Below are 16,532 nucleotides of genomic sequence, written 5' to 3' on the forward strand. Positions count from 1 at the left end.
ATGACAACATACTTCACAGATAAATTCCTTGCAAAACAATGCAATTGCACGTATTACCTGGACTCTGGCACTGAGGGCAGCTCCACAGTTTTTCAGGGAGATTATTACTTAGCAATACATTCACAATCACTGTCATTATGAGACCAAGAGGAAAATAATAACTATGTATGAACGTGGCATACAATAAGCTCAAAGGGCTAAAAATTCAGACAGCTTCTACAGCTAAGGGAAAACTCAGAGCTGCACTGACAAAACAGAAGGGCTACTCATGCTTGAAAAACTGGCCTGATTTTTTAACCCTAAATTACTGTCTGTAAAATACAAACTCCAAATTCAGGCCACTTTTTTTTTTGAAAAAAATAGGCACCTAAATGCAGACTCCTAGATGACCTCATAAGAGCAGGGCATGCTGACCACCTCCAGCTAGCAGCCCATGCCTGCGTGGGTGACAGGGGATTTGTCACATCGATGCTGAGCTGTGTTCCTGCGTGTTGGAACAGAGCACCATCTAGTGAGCCACAAAAAACATTCACACAGTCTACAGTCTAAAAAAATATAAATTAAAAAAATTTTAAACAAATCTAAGTAAAGTTCCCTTTTCTGCAGAAATGGAAAGCTTGTTTATGGAAGATTAGCCTTAATTTTTTCTCCCAGTACAAAGCTCCCAATATCTTGAAGTTATTACATGTAATGATCAGTCAGCACTTACTCAATTAAATTACAACAAAGGTTTGGCAAACTGTTATTATTAATTTAGTCATGCACTATCAAAATCAAAAGTACTTATCCAAAGAGTAATAATATCTTCCTGAAGAGTTTAAAGTATTTTTACCTTTTGAAGAGGACAAGAAGAGTCAGAAAAGCCACCATTGTTGTACCTGACCTGGTCCAGTGATTTATTTATATGAATGTAACAAGAGAGATTAAAATCATGGCCTGTATGTTTAATATGCTATATCACTGAACTCCCTCACTATGGCAACATAAGCTCAAATTCTCCTGTGCAATGTGCTTTGCTGTACTGGAAGCTATCTATAAGATGGTATCTAATTCTATCTCTGTACTTTTCCTCTCCTGTTATCTCTGTTGCTCTTATGACATTTCCCTTAGTAAGTCCTCTGTATCTTTTTCTTATTCTTGTATAAATGCTTTCTTCCATGTCACCTTTGCCTCTCTGAAAATCTATACAGGCTAAGCACTTTCTCTTGGCTTCAGTAGCTTCTTTAAATAATACCCCCTTAGGAACTTTCTCAACAAGGAATCAATTATTTGAAACAAAAGAATGTCAGTCTCAGACTGCCCAACCACAATTAGTGGTATACTCAGTATCATCTCTTGGAAAGCATATAATACTTTCAAAAATAGGCAATCTTCTAAACAAACAAACAAAAAAACCCACCAAAAACAAACCAAAAAAACAAACCAAAAAAAACAACCAGGGAAAAATGTAGACCCAGGTTCAGACACTTGGTTTTCTTTGTTTTCTTTTTGTTGTCTTTTTGTTTGTTTGTTTGTTTTGTTTTGTTTTGTTCATTGTTTGCATGAGAAATTGTTTAGGATAATCCCAAATCTTTTTAAAACACACCTTTGTGATGAGCCTCGTTGTTGGCGGTACAGCATTTGAAGCATTACAAATGAATGGGGTTTAGAGACAATGTTTCATGATGTGAATCTAGGAGTACCTGACAAACTTATAGCTAGATTGTCATAGATGTGGTATGCACAGCTCTCTAATTTACATAACAGGATGTGGATCAAAATTTGCAGGATAATTTACAAGTTCCTCTATTAGTACAAAAGATAAAACACAGTAGATTTTGTTAGAGGAGATTTTGATTTAAAATAAACAAACTTGAGGAATCATTGCATCTATACTGAAACCTAGTCCCAGAATTACCTGGTTTTTGGAGGTACTCTTTCTACCAAAAATAGACTTCGCCCCTCTAAAGAGTCTAACTGTACCTTGACAGACCCTCAGTGGGCCTGGGTGTACAGGCACAGGAGGCAATGCAGGACTGTGACAGCAGCCCAGTTCTTGACATTCGTGTTCTTATTATCGGCAAAGTCCAGAACACTTCTATAGCTTTATAGAAAAGAAATGATCCTGATGAAGGTGAGATGCAACAAACAATACAGCCTTTTGCTAGGAGTGAACATAATAGTTTTTTTGCAAAGCCTATAATGTTGATATAAAGACATTTCTAGCTTCTATTTAGACATATCTGCCTTCAAACAACAAATTCATGTATGTTCTTCATCATGGAATACAATATGTATTTGGATTAAAAAGGGTTATTATATGTCTGAATTTTCTGTAAATATGTTCTTTTTCACCTGTAAAGAAGTTTGTATATTTGTCTGTTATTTCTGAACATCTGGAGACATTGTTAGACTCCCGGATGTATCAGGTTTGCACCAGCTATGTTATTTGGTTGATGGGTCTGTATTTTTTTCAGGTGTGTTTTAGACACAAAAATGGAAGCCCCCAAACCAAAAACCTTTTGTAAAACAGAAGAATGATCGATCTTATGAGTTACTAACCAAATTAAAAAAAAAAAAAAGAGTAAAACTAATGTTGATACATAATTAGGAGTAGCTTATTTTTGTTACCATTTCTTTTGTGTCCTTGAATGTGGGTCAGTAAATGTAATGTAATCAAAGTTCTGTAATAGTAATGGCTTCATAATACCAGACCATATAGTCATAAGTAAAGGGAGTCAGAGAACTGCTCTGTGAGACCAGGCAAACTTCTGGGCAAACAAAGCATGCTTTGGCTGTACTTTGATTCAATTTAGCAGCTCTGACACTCACAGAATCACGCAGAGTGAGCTAAGGAAAAGTGCTGTTGCACTTCTAATGTACTTCCTCCAGATTTAGACTCATTCCCTAACACATTCTTTTAATGTGGCTAGGCATTGATTCACTAATTCATTGATACCTGTTTTCCTCTTACTACAATTCTTGCTTGTGACTGTCCTCTTTTTTTTTTTTTTTTTCACATCTTCTGGTCATATTTTGCACCTACTTAGTAGGTCTCATCTCTGTTGAAGCTTTCAGGGCTTCTAGGTGTTAGTATAGCAACACAATAATGGCATAATGTCCTCCTATTAAATCTAGATATAAATGTAAGAGTGATGAGAAAAGGCAGGTTAATGAACATTTTTAACTTTTCCTAGATTTTAGAGTCTGAGATAAGATTCTGAATACTGATGACTAGAATCTGTTTACATACAAAACCAAAGACTGCAATGAACCATCATTACAGTGTGCTGGACAATTTTTGTGTAGCTGGATTCACTTTTTCCTCATTATCTCCTGTACAGTCTGATGGTGTCAATAAAATGAGATGATATTATACTTTGCCTCTTGATGAGATATATGGATTTTACAAATTGCAAAGTCAACCTTTGCCCTCTCATGTGACATTATACTGAAGTTGTGTATACATTAGCAAGCAAAGCGGCACAGTAGGAGTGGATCTGTAGTATATTTTGGAGGTATTTATTTCAGATTAGCTCTAGTCTAGCCCTAGACTAGTAGACTGTAAACTTAATAATTGGAGCCCATTAGATGTAGTGCTGAAGAGTATCTTCTTTAATTTAATATGGAAGGAATCCACTGATCACATTGAGAGCCCTTCAGGATGTGAGCCCAAGGCACAGACAGGCAGCAACACCCAGGAGATTCACTTTAGAAACACACTGATCTCAACTAGAATGTTAATATCCTCAGAAATATCCTGAGACTTTCTAGTTAATTCCTATTCTAAGTGTATGAGGAGGGTGCATTGATTTCATAACTATTTGTCAAGGCAAATACTGATAAACATTCTGTTATGCACTTGCCTAAATTCTTTGTATAAGATTCTTGACTTCCATGCTAGATTATGCAGAGGGTGAAAAAAACATTGCAAAATGGATTTTTTTGAGTGGGACCTCAGCAACAGAATTGTAATCCAAATTATGGAAGAAATAAAATTCTGTAGCAAAGAAAGAATTCTGCAAGCACTACTGAAATGGTAATTTTTTTTAAGTATATTGTCATTGTATAGTCTCCAAAAATACAGAACTTAGTTTCTAACTAAAATACATCCATTGCAACTCTTCACAAAATCTTGTATCTCAACCAGGTGCAGTAAACAGGACCTAAGGTTCATACTTCCAAGAGTACATTCTGATTCTACTTAATTTTCACCACAATATTGTCAATATTGTTGAATTTATTTAAATTTGTGCAGAATTTTAAATAGGCAGAAAAGCTGGACCTCAGTAAGATTTACACATTCATTTTTTAAGTGTTCAGTTCCCAGATTTCATTTTTTTTGAGGGGTGTGAATACCAATAGATCTGAATGCTACTTTTTTTTCCTCTTTTCAAAGGTATTTTGGTAATTTTTCCTTCAAATCTACATGTCAGCTCTACATTCCACATCACAGCACATAAACCACATCCATATCGTCCAGCCTTTTTATCAGAGGATTAAATTCTTTATAGGAAATGTAGAAATGATCTTAGTGTTTCACATCTATTATGCAATCAGCAAAATGTTTGAGAAAGAATGTTCCACCTGCTGCCTTGAAAACAGGCTGCTCTCCCTGTGGTACACCCCAGCAATGAGTTGAGGAAATATTATGTTGACAGAGCTTGAGGGAAGAAGAAAATGAGCATTGTTCTTCAACAGCTCTCAAATTCAGCTTTGGCAGCAGAGTAAGTAGCTACAAACTAATGGCATCTTGTGTAAGTGAATTTACAAGATGTCAATTTTAGGGATCATTTTCCTGTTATAAAGCACATATGGTAAGTAAGAATTTTAGGAGGAAAAATTACAATTAGTTTTATGCATAGCTCTTATGGTTTCTCTGACAAAATAATTTTCACTAGCTTTAACTTTTCTCCTTTTGGAAACATATTCAAAGCTCATAACTGTCATAAGTGGTCTTTGTAAAGGAATGGGATGGGAATACCTCCCCCAAAGTTCTAAGAAAACAGCAACTTCCAAAATCTGTCAAATGGACAGATAACTTGTCTGGATTTTGGTAGGGGTTTTTTTTATCCTTAGACAAACACTATTCATCATAATTAATGCTGAAAATTATAAACCAGCTTGATACTAGAAACTGCATTAGCTCCTAGTCATAGAGCACAAAATAGTCCTTATCTGTGGGCCTACCTCTTCTTTCTCATGGCAGTTTGGACAAAATGTGAATGGAGTGCTCTGTGGCTATACTTGTAATGAGTTATTGGTTTGTTAGTTTTTCAGTAGCAAAGTGGTGAAAATTAATTTAAAAGTTATTTTCAGTCATGAGAATTTTTACTTAAAATACTTCTAAAATATGGAAATATGTACTAGCAGCATTGATATACAGCTTTTTGGGATATGTGAGAGGATGTAGTAACAGAGTAGATCATGGATCCATTTCTTTACCTTTTCTTTGTCTACAGCTGGGAATAAAAGTTACATTGATTAGCAAAAAAATTCTGGGAGCTTTCGCCTTGTTTTTGTTGCTAAGGAAACCATTTCCTTGGCATCAATGCATCCATCAGGTCTGTCTTACTTTCCTGTGAGCTCTAACAGAGGCATCATTGTGGAATGGCATGGGGGGCTAAAAACCACAGAGATAAACAAGGAGGAAAAGATCAACAAAAGTAGCTGAAAGTTAATACAGGGATATCGCCTAGTTGAATTGAATTAAGTTTTGTTTCTGTGTGGGTCAGCTAGGGAGCTCTGTGTATAGGTAAGGATTTAAGGCTCCAACAAGACTACAGCTAAAAGCCAAAGAGAAACAGAAGCCTCCACATCAGAAAGTCCCAGCCACAACCACCCCCACCCCCCAAAAAACAGAAAAACAAAATGAAAAGGCAAAGGTGGAATCATGTGGTCTGTATATAAAATCTGAAGGCAGAGATGTTGGGTTTCCACTCTCTAACAATCTTAAAATGGTAACCTTATTTTAAATAGAGTCCTTTCTTCTACCACTCCCATCACATAATTTACCTGCTGCTATGTCAGATGGGCTATTCCATGAGAATGTAGTAATTATGTGTAATTAATATCGTAAATGAACTTTTTGTTGGTGTTTCTGCAGCTTAATTGTTACTTCATTTTTCTGCACTGTATGTCACAAAACCCAGAATGGAGAATGAGGAGACAGATAAGTGTTTCCGCTATCCACTCTTCCTGGCTGACTGGAATGCCTCAGCTGTTTCCATTCCTTGCAAATAACTTAAACTCTGCTAAAAATGAAGTGACCAACAAGCAGGATATACTAAACACCACATTTGGCAGAAAGCTGGGTGACACATGAAAACCTGTCAGATAAGTTATATTAGTAAAACTGAAGGAAACCCCAAGTGGCAAAATAGTTGGTTCTGGGACATAGTAATGGTATACAATCTCTTGAAAAAAAAAAGAAAAAAAAAAAAAAAAGAAAAATCTCTAAGACAGTGATATGAATCCAGGAGGCAAGAGCACTAGTAAAAACATCGTCAGCTTATGAATTTACAACAGCCTACCATGTCTGAAGGCCGTTAATACTCTCTGTACCATTTCTTGTTCAAAAGTCAGACACAAACCCTGCCATCACAGCTATGTCAGACACAAAACCCTGCCATCACAGCTATGACTATTTGCATTCTTGAACTGAAAGTTTCAAAATGTATTGTTGGTATAGAAGTGTGAAAACAGTGAATCTGGTGCCTTTAGAAAGTGAAGCAAGGAGACGTATTCCCAATTGACTTACCCAGACCTTTCCTTAGTTCTGCATATAAAATAGGTATATTTTTCTGTATATTTCAAGGTTATTTTGGTGATTATGAACATGTACTAGTAGATATCATCAAGATACGGACACATTTACCTGGGGACTGTCAGGAGCTGAAAGAGTGAGGCTACTCCACAGGGAATCTGAGCTGAGAGCCAAGGGTGCCCCAAGAAAAACTGGGCAGTAATCCCCCTGACCAGGGCTCAGAGGAGAAGAGGAAGGCAGTGGAGGCAACAAGTCCCATCAAGAAGTCAGTGTCATCAGACGAGGCAAGGTAACCTTAGAGAAAGGTCCAAGGTCAGTTCAGGAAAACCAAATGGAAATTTGGGATCAACAGACAACAGGACTGGCACCAGTTACACCTGCAATGCAGCTCAGGCAAGCCCAGTCCAGAGCATTTACAGACCTCCTGGGCCAAAGAGTACATGGGGTGCTGAGGTCAGTCCAGGGAGCTGAGCCTACGGTGCTCTCAGGACCCTGACAGGGACTTACTGTGGAATGATTTAGAAAGATTCTATTTATTGTGTTAGCATGGGTGGATAACAAAACAGTGTCTTGGAAATTATTGGACAATACATCAGAGCTAACCATGATATATGACTTCATTACAAGAGTTCAATTATACATTTATCCTAGTGTAGACTCACAAAAAAAATGTGGTTTGTCCTCATTGATGGAGGATACAAAGGGACTTGAGGGATTTCTGTTTCATATGTGAACATAAGGGCAATAGTGAAGGCAGCACTGTGACTTGAGGAGAGCAGAAGCCACAGACATTAAACATCCTCTCACAAACCTGCATGCTCAAGTGTCACACCATACAGGAATGAGGTCCTTCCCACTGCAAAGCATGGATGGAGAAAAAAAGCTGGGGAAAATAGTAAGAGCCCTTCAAAAGTCATAATTATAGCAACATTTTTCTGTTACCTGAAAGTCTTTCCCTTTCTAGTTTTTGACCTTTCTTTGTACTTTTTCTTCCATAACTGGAAATGTAAAAGTGGGCAAATTCATCTTACAACAATCCCTGCTGTACAATAAATTGAAAGAACTGGAAACTGTCAGAAAACAAAATATGTTATTGTTATGATGTTCTGATACAACAGAGGACAGCTAGCTTTTCAAAAGCAGTTTCTGGTTACTTTAGGATCAGTCACATTTTTTTAGGGAATATGAACTATAGATGGATACTTTTGGAATGTATGATGAGTTTAAATAAGCTGTTGATATCTAAACAGATCACACCTCAACAAACACTGAAATATGTCCACTGCGAGTTTGTAGTTCCTACAGAAGATAATTAATCTTTATGTCCTAGACTTAGACTATCTCTGAATTCAATAAGATACACCTTCTGTAACAAATAATTAAAAAAATAATAATTTTTGAGATGACTTTCTTTTCCTCTTGCAGTAGCAAATACAAGCTTTGTTCTGTAGTATGCAATGCTGCTAGTATGCAATACTGGTTTGTTTAATATGCACCAAATAGAGGATTTCCAAGGGATACATTGAGAATACAGATGAAATTAATCTAACTGAGTAATTTTGCTTTTAAAGAAAGAGTAAATTGAGAGAAATAGCCTCCAAGATTGCATAAAATTTGCTAGATGCTTTCAAAGTCCTAATTATGTCTGGATAGTAAGTCTACAAAGCACACAGTACAAAAAAACCTCCAAGCTTTTTGCTGAAAGTAACATCCTGTGAGTGACTAATGTTTATTGTATAATTAGGGTACATGAAACCCTTACCGACCAGCAGAGAAATGATCACTTTAAACTCTTTTTTTTTTGAGAAGAATTTATGCTTATAAAAAGTACCACTTGAATTAATGTATATAAGGAAGTAATTTGATCTTGCTTTACTCCGAAGTCTGATATTAATTTTCTAGAATCATAATTATACATCTTGAAATTTATTACTGTTTTAACTAGAACTTGGAACACACAATAATTCAATTTCTGAGTAAATCTATGATACGATTCTAAAATAAATAAATATTGTGTCCATAAAATATAGTTCCATGAAATACTATGAAAGTTGATAAAATGAGAAATTTCTCAGTCACAAAGTCCAAAGCTAAATTTGCCTGCACATATGGTTTAATTCCCATTGAGAAATGATCTTGGATATGTAATTGAGGGGAGTTACTTTTTGCATTTCATATAAACAATACTTTATTTCTCTGTATTTTTTTTTAAACTGTTAAATTAACAAAAATCAGACACCTGTTTACATTAACATCACCCTTGGTAGGTGTCAATTGATGATAATTAGATCTTAAACACCTAGTTCATCTCAAATACCTAAGCATTTACACTGGAATGCCTAAACTAAAATTCCCAATTCTTGAGTCAAGTAAAGTTAAAAGTGACTGGTTTATCTCAGTCCTCACATTGGGACTTATTTCTCCATATCTTTTGGCCCCTCTTTGGATAAATAATTTTGAGCAACTGGTAGACACAAGGCAGTTTTAAACTTGCACCTTTGGCCAGATTTGGACCAAGGTTCAGGTTTGGCTCTTTATCTACAGCAATTGCTCATCTACAGTAACTACCTGAGGAATACGCATTTGAGAAATCATAACCTACTTCTGTTCTGTTTTACCTGTGGGCTTTATCCAAAACAAACTTACATCATCCCTTTTTGTTCTGGACTTGTGTGAAGAGGTAATAAGAATTTTCTCACACCTTGCATAAATTCTTGTACAGAGCAAAATATTGGAGCTGTAGGATTGTTGTAGGATTACTGCTTTACTGCAGTTGGAGTAGTGAACTTTTCTAAAAAATCATCTATACAGAAGAAAGAAACTCTCTGGTCACAAAGAGGATCTCTAATGTTCATTTATTAGGGATTATGAAAAACTCAGAAAATGTATGTAAAAATAAGAGACACTGTTTAGAAAGACGATCCACTTTATTTCACATTTCTGCAATGCTGTAACAATTCAGGAAAGTGTATTTCATTAAGTCATGTTTATCAGCAATCAGCTTGCATTTCTGGTGTCTGGTGCAGTTATTAGTAGCGGTGTTATATCGTAGACAGACAATGTAGCACTTATTTTCAGAACAGAAGTTTTATATGAAAATTAAAAATGTGTAAGGTAGTAATTTCTTTACTTGTCACATGAGAATGGGAATAGGCTTAGTGAGAAACAAAAAGGTTGCTGTTGAAGACTTTATATGCTGTTGCTTCCAACAAAAAAGTCCTGGTATCTTTTTCATACCACCAACTCTCGGTAATCAAAGAACGTTTCAAGAGGCACAGAACAGAGATCTTCTTTGATATGGGTGGATTTACTCAGAAGATTTTTGCTCTATATTCCAAAGCACTCCAATAATCTTGGAAAGTCTGCAAGGTTTAGCTGAGGGACTCAGTTAAAGAAAATGGACTTTAATTTAAAGAAATGAAGAAAAAAAATCAAATAACTAAGCATATGGTCTTTAATTCATAGTTTCAGCTTTGTAAAATTTCGCTGGAGTCTTCATGAATAGAACTATGGAATTCTGGAGTGAAAATGTGAAAATGTCATCATCACTGACATGTCCATTCCCACACAGCTTTCAGTTCAAAATGTAAGATGAATTATCTTGAAAAATATATGGTGCCTACAAAAAATAAAAGAATTTCTGCTGCATTCCTTCCATACATATATTCAGCATGGTAATCTGCCTAGGTTACAGTGAGTAGTTAGGGAAGTTTTTTATTTTTATAGAGAAAATCACAGAGAGACTGAACTAAACAATAGGAAAATGTTTTATGACCCATATCCATTTTCCAGTTTTTCCTTTTTTAAAACAGTTGAAGATAGACAAAGAAAATATAAATAATCCCAAGTAATGTTCATAAGAAGTTTACAATGGTGTGAATATTAATTCAATTAGTAAAATTCAGAGTATATTGCAGATAATTTGTATATAGGAAAAAGAATAAAAAATAGCCTCTCACAAAAAATCCTGGTTCTTTGAAAACAAATGGAATATTTTTGCAATTGGCATCAGGAAATCTGAGAATTCACTCTTTCTAGCTGAAATACATGAGGCATGAATCTTTTTGAAGTGGATTTATATTTCTGGAAATATCTAAACCAATCTTTAGTATACCTGCAAGGGAGCTTCAGGTTATGACATATTCCCCAAAAAATCTTATAAATACCAAAATACATACAATCTCTGGATAAGTATCTTCTCATTCCTTCCTACTATTTAGGCTGCCCTGAAGTAAGCCAGAGCGGTGAACTAGTTGTGATGGCCATTAAACTAAGGAAAAGAAATCTATTTCTTTCCCTTTGAGTTACCTCCCAGATTCTGCTTAATGAAAAGCAGAGATGTCAGCCTCAAAATAGTGGAGAGATGCAGCCGTAATTCATAGGATTACTCAAGGTATTTCCTAAAGCTGCTGTTCCTAAAGATGGACATTAGATTGGAGAACTTCAATAATAGCTACAAAGTGGCAGTTTGTGGAAGGAGAATTTTACACTCTTCCTGAAGTGTCACTGCTGCAGATGATGCTGAGCTAGATGGGCCATACTCTTGAAATATGACTTATCTGTGACCATCATCTACAAACTCTTTGCTGGCTCATCAGAAGATGCAGAGTGAAACCTGTCTCGTAAATATTGAAAACTAAATATGCAGCTATGGTTTTGTGTGGAATAAAAATTCTTTCTAAAAGGTTGTTCTGTTCATATAAGCATCACCTTGGTACATCTCTTACCCATGTAAAGAGAAAAACAGAGAGCAACCATACCACATGACTGCCTGAAAAATTATAATGCATCTTGAGTTGGTTGCTTGTTAAATTCTTATTTATCTGTGTTTCTGTACATTGTATTGAAGTGGCACTTTTCAAGGAGTAATCACAGAGGCAGGAAAATATTGCTCTCTTCTGACACCAATATATGCTTGGAAATTTTGTTTCAAGGAGTGGTCAGTGGTGAAAGCTTTACCAAAACTACAGGGAGATCAAAATTAAAGAAAAAGGGTAGAAAAAAAGAGAAGAAACCAGCTACTTTAAAAAGTGTTGTGTGGTAACCACATGACTGAGTTATAAAACAGATGATATGATGGGAGAGCAGGTTTGAACATAAAGAAGTCTTACAGTGAATTGCCCTTTCACAACAGGGTGGTCCCAGTGGGATGAAAAGTTAGAAACCTAAAATATACCTTACTATAAAAACGACTCAAGCTTTAAATAAGATGTTGTCTTAGTCATCAGTTAAATTATAAAACCACTAAGTAAACTAATTGACATCTTTGTCATATAGGAATTTAATTATAAAGCTTTAATCTTGGCAATGCCACTTGAAAAGAAACTTTAAACTGTGACCAGAAGTGTGTATGTTCTTATCCTTCCCACTTACTAATAACACTTCCCTTATTTAAGGAGTTTCCTTTTCTTAAGTAATTTGCACGTCTGACCTTTTATCCATTTTTGTATGCACTTGCGAGAAATATGCATTTATCTGAGGTTATTCCAAAACTTGTGGAAGTCAAAAGCAGTTTTTTCCATTTGTGTATTACCAGTTTAGTATGAAGTCAAGTAAAATCCTAGAGGCTTACTGGATTTCTAACACGAAAGAAGGTAATGAACAATAATAAATATTCTTCGTGGCCCATTTAGGTATAGAAATTTTTTTTTGTCAAATTTCTTTCAACCTTAAAAAATGTTCATAAAATGATCCTTTTGTGGAATGTATGGGATAACAGAAATATAGCCTTGACAGTTTCCATTATCTTTCTTCTCTACCACATTTTTCTATCATTTGCTCTTTCTTTAAATTTTATATATAATATATTCGATATGTTTTGCTGATTAAGGATACCAATTAAACTCGGACACCAGAGTGACAAGAGTAGGCGTATTTTACTGGTGATAACCAAATAATGTAACAGAATAATACAGAAAACATGCAGTAAGAAAAGGCAGAATAGTGCACCTAAAGCAACAAATAGGAAAATACAGGGTAATGCATCAAATCATTACTACCTGAGAGAGAGAATAGTGATTAAGAAAGATACATCACCACTTGCATATATTATCATCATCATCCAGATCCGCAGTCGCTGGGGAGCCCCGGTTACAGCGAGGATTTGGAGAGCCTGTCCCGGCAAGTGGGAAATCCTACGCGGTGCGTCCACCCGTAGGTGAGGCTTCCAAAGTCGCTGCAAACGGGCCCAGCCTTATATACCAGAGATCGACAAGCCAGAATAGCTGGCACCTTTGTTTTGAGCGGAAAATTTCTGGTTTCATTCTCCTGTTGGATTCCACCCAAAGCTTGGCCAAGGCTCGGGACGGGGCGGGGGAACCAAGGGAGTTTCTAACAAGGCCAAATACTTGGGTTCTCAGCCTTGAACAAGGCTGCGAAAGGAAAGTTGGATACATTCTCTCCTCACTACTGACTATATTTTGTCTAAGCTGCATCTTTCACTAGTGAGTTTACATATTTTATTAATGACTACATACTAAGTTAGCAGCTTCGGCTTGGGGCCTGTTGTTCAGGCTTCAGTATTTCAATGCTTTAGCACTTTTTACATCAGCATAAGTGGGTTGTTATAATTTAGTACAATACCTGCTAGCACAATGGTTATCAGTTATAAAATATACAGGATTCATCTATAGGTCAACTCTGGCCTGGGCCTGTTGTCCAAGCCTTAGCACTTCACTATATTATATATTTATTCAATAAAATATTAGGCAATATATTGTTATACATTACAATATATTAATAATACATTGATTGCTAATAATTATCAATATAACATATTATTTACATATTAATATTATATTATGAAATGTCAAGATTTTCAATGTTATCTGCATTATTTATTGGTTTTAGTTCTAAATAAACAAATGAATTTATTAGGCAACAAACCAAATTGATGGTGCTTTTTTCTTGAAATATATTCTCCTAAGCATAGTGAAGTTTGACTGTGTCAAAATTCCAGTGTTCATATGGTACCACAGTTCTGAACAGAGCTGTATAAATCATTCATGTTTGTAGATCTATATCCAAATCCATGAAAACATTTCTATCAGGGAAAGACATCGATGCCAGAGCCCACTCCAAATCAAATGTGGACTGTGTCCATAGCAAAGATTGTCCCCTTTCTCTCTTTCAAGCTTCTTACAAGGAAGCAACATTTCTACAGTCTGAAACTGAAGCAGCCTTCTCACTTTTAAATAGAGGCAGCGTAGGGAGGTGTAATTGCCAGCACTGAATGGGAGCTGCCTGCAGTCTTCTCTGTTACAAGGAGCTGGCTGAGTTTAACCTGTGTCCAAGGGACCTGTGCAGCACAACAAGGGTCTGAAGGCCATGCTGCATGTGTAGCACGGTGCAGCACAGCACAGCCTGCGCCTGCTGAGGTTAGCTGTGCTGTGGATCTCTCACTCCTCCGTGGTCAGGAACACTACAACAGCTCCCATGGCACAGCACGATGATATTTCTATTGGCTTCAGATCAGGCCCAGAAATTGTGTAGGTTACTCAGCTCTGCAGAGTTTCAAATGTACTGTTATTTCCACAAAGCAAATAAAATTCAAATTTTCCACCAGTTATCATAGGCAAAAATCTAATTCCTCTGAAGCTTTATAATACCCTCTAGACTTTCCTGATTTAGGAGCTTGTGATGAAGAGTTAGGAAAAATACTCACTTTGTTTACTGTAGAAACTCTAAAACTACAGACCCCAAAACTGAACAAGGAAGAGATAAGAAATAGCTTGAGGTAAAAATTTTACAGGGGTATTCATTTTATTAAAGATATTATTCCCATCATTCAAAAATGCTCCTCATAAAAAAACCCTCAATTTGACTAAGCTTCACTGAAGAGTTTTGGCTGAAAAAATAGTACAAGAACACAGCAGTTTTTCCTTCTTCTGTTAATGTTAATAGTAAAAATATTCACCCAGTATCCTAGAAACAAGATTCAGTTCATGAAGTAAATCTGCGTCTTTCTTTCCTTGAGAAAACTCCTTAGGCACCACAGTAAAAAGTGTTCTGGCCTCTACTGTAAACTATGTCCCATTTAGTTTAAATACAGATTAAGGACTGGAATCTGTATGCTTCATTAAACTTCATAAATGGTCAGTTTACTTTAAAACAATCAGACATGAGTGTCCTTTCCAGTTTTGTCCACAGTTATTTATATTGAATAAAATGCAACCACTGTTGTGACAAGTCAGGATTATTATTTTCCTAGTCAGTATCTACGAAAAAGATCACTGTCATTATAAGATATAGCTCAAAATTTCATCAAGTAATGTGTCTTCAACAGTTTTGCCTTCTTTCTTTCCTTCTCTTTCTTCTTCCCTTCCCTCTTTTCCTCTTATACGCCATTGCAGATTAAATGACATTTTTATGTTAAGCAGAAAAATCGGGGTCAACTGCTGAAAAGAAGAAATCACTTAACTGAAAAATCAGCTAGATGTTTTTCAAATGATGAAATCAAGATCAAAAATCCATATTATTAAACATTACATAAACACAGAAATAAATAGTTATACATTTTCCAAATTACATTGTCTGAAAGCATTCAGCCATGAATGAAAGAATATGTAAGTGAGAGATTTTCTCTACATATCACTTTACTTGCATAAAATGGGAAATTAAAATACGGTTGTGGTTACTGTACACATAATACATACTGTACACCAGCATCTTTTTCCCACACTGACTGGCTTGTTTATGAAAATCAGAGGGGAAAAAGTAAAACCAGCACAGCTTCCCCAAGTTCTTCATCCTCAAAGCACAGACTCTGTGAGACTCAAAAGAATGGAGATCTCAAAACATCTTTGATATTTCTGTGCCTTTGAAGTTTTGGGCAATGACTAGGTGGTCATTCCATATCAATGAATAATGGTCTTGACCTGACTTGGACTCCAGATAGGTGTCTTTCTTCTTTGTCATAGTTTTCTGAAAACTTACACTTTTCAATGTTTAATGTATCATCTATAGTTTGAGATGTTGGAAGCCTGTGTCAGAACATTTTTATTTCAGATCTGAATACTTCCTCTACAGTAAATCCTTTATTCAATAAGACTTGTAATCCAGATTTCACGTATCCTCTTTCAGTTGTATACCATATGTGTTTATCACCTATCCATTGCATTTCTATTTTTGCTCTGCACTGACAACCTGATTTTACATCCTCATTTATTTAGGATGAACTAATGTCAATATGTCTGAAGTTATGCCCTTGGTTAAATATTTCACAAAGTTGTAGTTTTAACTGACAAATTCCAACGACAAATCTTATCTTCTACTTTGATTTTAAATAAAAATCAACTGAATCTGTGAGGTCTGAAATTACCTTCTTAGGATTTTAGTTTGTGGGGTTTTTTTGCCATTTCTTTCTTCACTTAGTCTTATAAAGAGACTTTGCCAGTACATGGAATATTTTCTTTTTCATAAAGTACAATTGTTTTGGCAATTTTTATCTGAAATATCACAAAGTTTTGTTCAGGCACCTAACTGGAAGGAAGAAAAAAAAAAAATAGGAAATATCTTTTGGAATAGTGCACAAGCACTTTAATTAGCTATTTTTGAATATCCTATACAGTTTTAAAGATATAGTCTGTAGACTTATTTTTAGAAGTTTTTCATTTGTCGTCTTAGTGTACTTCAGAGATAGTTTGCTTTATCAGTGCAGAATTTCTGTATACAAATCTTGTAAATTTGAATTGATTAGTTATTAAAGTGAGAACATTTACCAGAACAAATGCTATATGTAAAACATACCATTTCATAATTATTTAGTTACACTTTTTTTCTTATTACA

The sequence above is a fragment of the Strix uralensis genome, chromosome 5, assembly GCF_047716275.1.
Source record: "Strix uralensis isolate ZFMK-TIS-50842 chromosome 5, bStrUra1, whole genome shotgun sequence".
Lineage (NCBI taxonomy): Eukaryota > Metazoa > Chordata > Aves > Strigiformes > Strigidae > Strix > Strix uralensis.